The sequence below is a fragment of the Coffea arabica genome, chromosome 8e (assembly GCF_036785885.1).
Source record: "Coffea arabica cultivar ET-39 chromosome 8e, Coffea Arabica ET-39 HiFi, whole genome shotgun sequence".
Taxonomy (NCBI): domain Eukaryota; kingdom Viridiplantae; phylum Streptophyta; class Magnoliopsida; order Gentianales; family Rubiaceae; genus Coffea; species Coffea arabica.
Window position 1 is genome coordinate 4,919,986 of NC_092324.1, and position 8,052 is coordinate 4,928,037.

At 34.6% G+C, this 8,052-nt stretch overlaps 1 long non-coding RNA gene across 3 annotated transcripts; it reads right to left on the reverse strand.

The window, feature by feature from the left end:
* Window positions 1-2,887: 2,887 nt before the first annotated feature.
* LOC113723293 (uncharacterized) lies at window positions 2,888-7,484 on the reverse strand. 3 transcript variants are annotated; one of them, XR_011820128.1, is made up of 8 exons: window positions 7,214-7,484; window positions 6,666-6,727; window positions 6,536-6,575; window positions 4,631-4,674; window positions 4,408-4,544; window positions 3,696-3,767; window positions 3,550-3,600; window positions 2,888-3,262 (listed from the first exon to the last, which is right to left on the reverse strand). It is a non-coding gene; the product is annotated as an uncharacterized lncRNA (long non-coding RNA). The 3 variants fall into 3 exon arrangements; XR_011820127.1 differs by lacking the exon at window positions 4,631-4,674 and having other exon boundaries at window positions 7,230-7,484; XR_011820126.1 differs by lacking the exon at window positions 4,631-4,674.
* Between the last annotated feature and the right edge of the window lie 568 nt (window positions 7,485-8,052).

Genomic DNA, 8,052 nt, shown 5'->3' on the forward strand with positions numbered 1-8,052 from the left:
TTACATTGATCTATAAAATAGAAAGAACATTGATCTATGACATACAAAGAACTATCATGTGTACTTTTTCCACCATTTAAATGTATTATAATTAAATAACGTATTTTCAACGTACAATTACCAATTTTTGTTATTATAAAAGAATTATGCATGTATAGTAAATTATATTAAAAAGATTATTGTTAATCTGATTTTGTTTTAGCTCATATTTGATGACTTTAGCCACGTGCAAGTTCTAAAATAAAAAATTTATTATTCCTCTAAACATTACACATTTTTAAACAAAATTTCTCTAACCTTTCTCCGAAAAATAAGATTTTCGTACAGATTTTAAAATAACATTTTACTACCGACACCATTTTAATAAAGGCAACTTCTACAAAACAAACAATATTTACATTTACTTTTATATTTTTTATGGAACTCGTAGATATCATTACATATTTTTTTCCTAACATTTTTTAAATTAATTTTGTAAAAGTCATACTTATAAATGCGAAATCTAACAAAAAAGTTAAATACAATTTTTCCAGGTCAAATTTAACAAATGCGAGCTATTTGCAAAATTTTAAATATTTGCAACATTTTTTAAAACAAAAATTAGCAGCTTTCTGCGAATAATTCCCTACCTCTCAAAAAATACAAAATAAAAAAGATAAGACCTCGCATTTGCTTTCTGGAAATAATTCCCTAGCTCTTAAAAAATGAAAAAAAAAATAGACAAGAGCTCTTATATGCGGAATGCGAGCTCAATAAGCAGAGCTCGCATTCCGCGAATGCGAGCTCTTGTAAGCTCGCATTTGTGAAATGCGAGATCAGTGAGCTCGCATTTCACAAATGCGAAGACCCCCGGACGGAAATTAATCCCAAAATCACCCCTTTTGTAGAATTTTTTTTAAATTCATCACAAAGTTGGAAATTTTTCATTAATTCTAAGACTTCAGTTGATTCTTTGTACTATCATTATTTGGCATCTATATTATTTAAATTAATTGAAAACTAGCCGAAGAGAAATTGATCTAGTGGTTAAACTTGAAATTTTAAGATTCAGAGGTTCTGAATTCTAATCCCCATCCCCTCATTTCACATCTTAAATTTCACTCCTTCCCTGCTTAAAAAAAAGGGTCAATTGCAGTTTGCACTCACCGACTATTCAAGAATCAGACTTTACGTCCTGAACTTTGAATTTCAGCAATCAACTACCTCAAACTTTTAACTTTTGGCACAATTTAAAAATTAAACTAAAGATAATCACAAAAAGAGTGATGCGACTGGTATACCCTTAATTTCTTGTTGAGCTTCCAAAAATACCCTACCTATGACAAGTTTTTTGGAGACAAAAAATTCTCAAATTCCTAGAACCCAAATTCCTAAAATCAATTAAATAAAAAAATAATTAAAAAACTCCATATCCAATTCTTACCATCCCTAAAAGCCACACCAGCACCATAGCCTCTTGAAACTCATCAACAAATTAGAACCTCAAGAACTCATCAAACAAACCACTGAATCAGTTCCTTAAAACTCATTGGACAAGAAAGAAAATAAGTCCACAAATATCCCATATCTAAGTCTCATGACCCAGTCGCACTGCCACCACCATAACTTCTTAAACTTCCACCACTCTTACCTAAAAATTCATCAAACATGAGACCAACTCATCTCATGAGAAGCCTATATCTTATCATCGTCAAACAACCACACCCTCATCAAAAGAGAGAGAGAGAGAGAGAGAGATCCCATGCCGAAATCTCACTACCATCAAGAGCCCCATCACAACCACCAAAACTTCTTAAATCCATGGGTATTGACGTCTCCTATATAGAAGAAAAAAGTACCTTTTTTAGTCAACACCATATCTTAATTTGAGCTCTCTTCCACAACAAATTTCGATTCAAGCTCATCCACCACCATTTTTTGGTCAAAAATAAAAGAAGAAACAATGGATCTTGAGTTCAGGCTATCCCCATCACCATGGTCTTTGTTGTTGAATTCAAGAGAGGGAAGTGAGTGATGCTGTTGCTGCTTCTTCATTGGGAGAAGGGGCCAACGCATGCTAGGATAGCTTACTGCTCTTCTCTAGGATGGTGGATGGGGGTTATGGGGATAGTGGGCATTGCTGTTTTTTTTTTTTTTCATCCAATAGGTTGAGAGTCAATGGGAGTTTTGGATGCTTCTTTGAATGACTAAACTTTTCAAGGAAAAAAACCTTTTATTTTTCTTTCTTTTTCTTATGATTGAAAGCCTTTGTTTGTTACCATATTATTTTTGCAAAGTTAAGCAAGGGTATTTGGAGGACAAAAGAAGAGTAAGGTGTGAAACGGTCTTTTTATCTGTCAAAATTAGGTGGATTGTACTATGTTACGAAAAATTAAAAGTTAAAGGTAGTGAATTTGCAAAAATTAGAAGTTTAGGGTGTAGTGCTCAATTTGGAAATAGTTCATAGGTGAAAAGTGCAATTAACCCTAAAAAAAAAAATTTAATTGAAAACTAATAACTTTTCTAACTATTTTAGAATAAAAGCATTTTTAATATCCTTGATTTGCGTCGGTTTACCGAGACACTCGTATTTGTTTAGAGGTACTACTAGGAGGAGAACACCGCGATGATGCGCGGTGTAATTTTCAGGCTTGCCCAGAAGCATCCTGTTATTCAAATTAAAATATTAATTATAAAAAGTAAAATCTTTGCAACATTTACTAAAAGGACATCAATTAACCCATCTTATTTTGTAATAAAAAGATGGCTTTAGAGTTCAAATTATTGTTTTACCGAATGAAATAAAAAAGTAAAGTTAAAGACAGTGACAAAATATTCATCCAATCAAACAAGAAAATTTCACGAAGAAATGCCATTGAAGTTGGCAATATAAAACTACATCCTCTAATAAACCATCAAAAAGTCAGAAAATTTGATTTATTGATGTCCTTGATGTCCTTTAAGGATCATCATCATTACAAAGAACTAAAAAATAGCTATATTACCAGTGGGAATAATGTAAATTACCTAGCAACAAGCACTCCTACCAAACCTGTGTGAATTCAATTTTCATAAATATCCCCATTTTTTGTTTAAACAATTTTGCCAGATGGGATTCCAGTAGCTGGTTCGTGGCCCTTTGGGTATTTGACCGGTTCATTCTGTCGTCTCTCAAAGGATTGTTGCGACAAGAAGTGGTGCTCCCGTTACTGTCTGTACAACGATGTTTACGGCTAAGTTCTGGAGGTAAAATCTGCTTTACTTCGCCTCTTATGGCTTCGAACTAAAAGCAAGATTAATGAAGAAAGTAAGTTCCTTGATTATCAAAATGTCAAAGAAAGAATGAGATGAAGAAAGTTAATAACTTTCTCAGACTTGAACTTTTGTGCTAAACACACACTCACGCACACGCACTCTGACAGCTCCAACATCTTATATTCTCATTTCTCCCTCATAAAAAATATGCACATTGCAAGAGGTCAGAAATTGATCACAGCTTAAGAAAGCATTTACATGTTAAGAATCAGAGTTTACAACAGAAAGATCATGTTAGAAAATGAAAGAAATTACCTCTTGAAGCAGCAGATCAACGAACATATGAACCTCTCTTGGCTCCTTGTGCTATCATAAAATGAGAAGCTCAAAACATTAGCCAAACTTATGAAGGGTATAGATTTTGAACTATTCACTGCAAAAATTTTACAGAATTAACTAACCTTAACCTAGTTTGGTGTTGTAAACTTCGTCCGCAACAGAACTGATATCTTTTGAGTTCTTAACCTTACATACTGAAAGGAAAAAATAAAGTACTCAATGGCTACTTTTTACATCAGATTCAGAAATTTATATTTACTTTAAGCAAGGATTCCACTTCCATCTTCCATTCTCTTAGGCAAGATATGGCCTCAAAGGATCTGATTGTGTCCATAATCTAGTGAGCTAGGGTAATAGTCCTCCAAAATTCACTACACAAATGTGAAAAGTAGAGATTTTGCATGTAGAAACTAAAGTTTTGAATGAGAACAAGAAATTTGGCTTCTTTGAAATAATAATATGAGATAGATTTTGAGTCTCGAATCTAGCGAGCTAGGCTAATAGCCCTCCAAATTTCACTACACAAATGTAACAATTTTGCACATAGAAAGTGAGTTTTTGAGCAAGAACAAGCAGTGCAAAAGATGATCCAAAAATCCATACATGGTCCAAGCACTTCTCCCCAACTACCCGGAAGGTGCGACAAATCACTGCAGGGATGAAAGCAGGGCCATACTCGTAACCCCGAGCACCACCAGAAGAAAAGGAAGAAGCTATTTCTTGACACCGTTAAAGATAGGATTTTTTAGAAAGTTTTCAGAATCTAATGGACATTACATATTCTCTAGTAGAATGCAGAAACAAACACAATAAAAACACAGAACAGAAAGTGACCTCGGTAATTCTTGGGATAGCACTTTGCTCAATGAAAAGAGATAGTTGAGCGAGCAGAAGAACAATCCCAGGAAGGACCTTTTCTCCTTGCACTCCCTGCGTCAAACTTAGATCTTGGCTACTTGACTTACTTTTGCCTGAAAGAAAAAGGAATCACTCATTGAGTTTTCTGAAGAATTCTTGAAATCCTTCTTGTACCCAGTGAATAGTTAAGTCTCTCAACTTCAATGATAGTTAAAGTTTTTCATCAAGAAGCTGATGGAAATCCTGAAATATGAAATCCATGGAAAAGACTGAGAACTAATCAAGAAGAACATAACAGGTAATCTTCCATTCAGCGGAATCAGTATCATGCATTGCAGAATAAAGAACGAAGCCTCCTTTGCCACCCAAAAAAGAGAAACATGTCAAGAATTATGCAAATACGAACTTATGGGACCTGTTAAGCAACAACAATTGGTCACTGCCTACAAAGTGTAGGACATCAATAAACTTCAAGATGTGGCTTTACAATATTGCAAGCATATTCATTACAATAAGCAATTCATTTAACACAAATCAACTAAGCATCAATACAAAATAAGTTTTTCTTCCTACATATGACAAAAGTTGTTCCTCGTGATGCATAAATCCCTAAACTTGTTAAACTTAATGAGTTTGAATCAATGTAATCTGGGTAGGAACACATTACCAACATATGGCATTCATAAAATAGTGAATTGTATTTTATACAGAGAGAATCCACATTGTAGCATTTCTGTTTTCTCCTCATAATTGGCAATTGATGGCAGGATTTGTGGTTGTTCAAGCTAGCAGGTGAAGGTATATTTACTTAAAAAATGGAACAACAAAACCTACTCCTCACCCCTACCTACAACACACACACACAAGCACAAAGGGGGAAAACAAAAAGAAACAGAGTTTCACAATGAAGTATAGCAGCACAGGCATTCATGAAAACAACCTTGATCATTACCCGCCATCCTCGAAACAACCTTAGTTATTGATGTCCTACAACACTCTGTAGGCAGTGACATCAAGAGACTTCAACCTTGTTACACAGTGTAGGGGCAAGCAGAAAATGTAGAAAATCAGAGCATAGGCATTCTAGAAGACAACCTTGTTCATTCCTCATCCCTGCCCCTCCTATTCCTTTTGATCCCCATATTTTAAAATTTTATTGAGAGACTTTCAAAGGAAATATGACATGCAATTTCAGAAGTCCTGGCTTTACCGAAAGCCACAAGCTACCAGCTCTTATCAGCAAGACATTCATACAGCCTTAAATCTGCTATACAAATTTTTCATACATTATTCCCAAATTTTTAAGCTGTTTTTTAACTGGCTAGGTTGACATTGCCAACCAAAATAAAGTTCCAACAAAAGGCAAACTACAAATTACCTAAGAAAACAACTTAATTTACTCTCCTTGCCACTACTGAGTTGATAAACAAAAAGAAAAGTAAATTATCAATAAGGTTGACAAATAAACAAAAACTAAAAAAACAAAAACAAGACATATCTCTAGAAAAAGGGAACAAGTAAAGCTACAAGCCAAACAGCAAATGTACAAGCAATAACATGTCTGAGTTGAATTCTGCAAAAAAAGAAATTGAGCTTAAGGTTTTGGCAATGTATGATTCTCAAACAGAGAACTCAAAACAATAAAAATGGAGCAAGTAAAACAAGTAAAAGAAAATAACTTTGGATCTAGAGGAAATAGGATGCCGTCACAAATTGTCACCCTTCACTTTTTTAAAGACCAATAACAAGATAAAGAGAGCAGAAAGTTACAGTAAGTTACAATGAAAAAAAATCTGTTCACAAAAAAAAAGGAAATTAAAACATATCGTCAAGGCTTATTGAAGAAAAGTAGCATCCATTATCTTTTCTTCGTTCATCTAAGAAAGACTAAGAATAAGCAATGCTGGCAAGAGCAAATTTATTAGGGGGACAAAAACGAAGAAGACAAAACCTTGGATCTACACTAAACAGATTAACATAGTCGAGACCAGCATGAACAATATTGGATTTTCTCATATTATAGTTGAAGAAAGAAACGAGTAAAAAAAAACACCATATTATCACAACCAAATAACCCAAAAAAATGAAAGGGCAAGAAACTAACTGTAATTCCTCCTTTAGTGGCCTTCCTTGTGTTTTTTTACCTGAGATAATCACACAAAAATTCCATAAGAACAAAATAATCATAGTCAAAAAAGTCACGAGAAAAATAAACATCATGTGAGTTTTTTTACCTGGCGGGTTCTGTAGAGATTGAGGATACCAGATAATAACATGCAAACCTTAAACTTGCACCCTGAAACAAACATGACAAAAATCAGTCAAAATAAAGGAAAATTTTAAAACTAAAAAATGGCGAGATCAGCGGCGAGAAAATAAATCAGATAAGAAAGATCTCCAAGGTAATTATATACAAATAAAGAGAAAAATAACTGAGAGAAAATATAAACTTTTCTGCGTAGAAAGAGGGAAAAATCATAAGTTTATGAGGAAAAGGGATGGATAAAAATCAGAAACGGAAAAAGAAAAATCAAACGTGAGCAGTTGAGCAAACAAGATCGACCAAATCTTCAAGGTTCTCCTATTTCAGGATAAGAAGGAGACAAAACGGAAAAAAACAGAGAGGATAAAAATGTGGGTTTTAAGTGTCATTTTTTTGAATAATCTTTAAAAGAGGGGAAGAGGGGAAAAATGAAGAAGAAAGAGAGAATAGAAGCTGTGTGCCGTTATTCTGTTTCTTTTCTTAGGAAATCCATGGAAGGAATGGAGGAGAGAAAGGAACCAGAGAGGCAAGAGACAAAATGGCTCGGAGAAGAAGAGATACAGTGAGCGGCGTAAATGAATTCTCAACAACCCTATCAATCCAACGAGGAGGCGAAATCTACAGAAGAGAAAGACTAAAGAATGGATAGGACTGAGTGGTCATCTCAAGTCCATTGCTTCTAGCAAAAGTCATAGATGATTGATTGATTAAGAAAGGAAAAGGAGAAACAAAGGGGAGAAGACGTCTGGAGTGGTTGGGGTTGGTGGAGCTTTCTAGTGAAGAGCCTGAAGACCATTGCACGAAAGAATGAAAGAAAGAGCAAAAAAGGTCACGTGCAAGACATGTTCAAGGGAACTAAACTTGTCACCAATCACCGTGCGCCACATCACCATCCAGCCAATCCCATGGCGCCACGCGGAGGACGACCACGTCCGACGTGGATCCCGTGGCTCCGCCCTTAGTCTATATAGTTAAAAACCTGTTAATTGCTAATACAGAATATTGAATACTCTAGAAAAAGAAATGAGGAAATTTAAAGCAAAGTGAATGAGAATAAGACAAAATATGAACACCCCATTTCGATTGACCCACGAATTACGTATAATCGATAAATGTGTCATTGTCTTAGTCAATTAAGAGATTGTTAATAAGAGGCATAAGCTGTCATTACTTTATTTGCGTGCCAATTTGCAGGGCAAACGTCATTGAATTGAAGTCATTCAAATATTTGTGATTCTTTTAGCTTCAGCCATTTCATTCTCTGCAATTTTTCAGTTAAAGAAGAAGCAAGACTATAGGAGCACAGATTATTCTTGAATTTTACATTTGAACAGCAACTTCAGTTCTTTGTTAGCTCA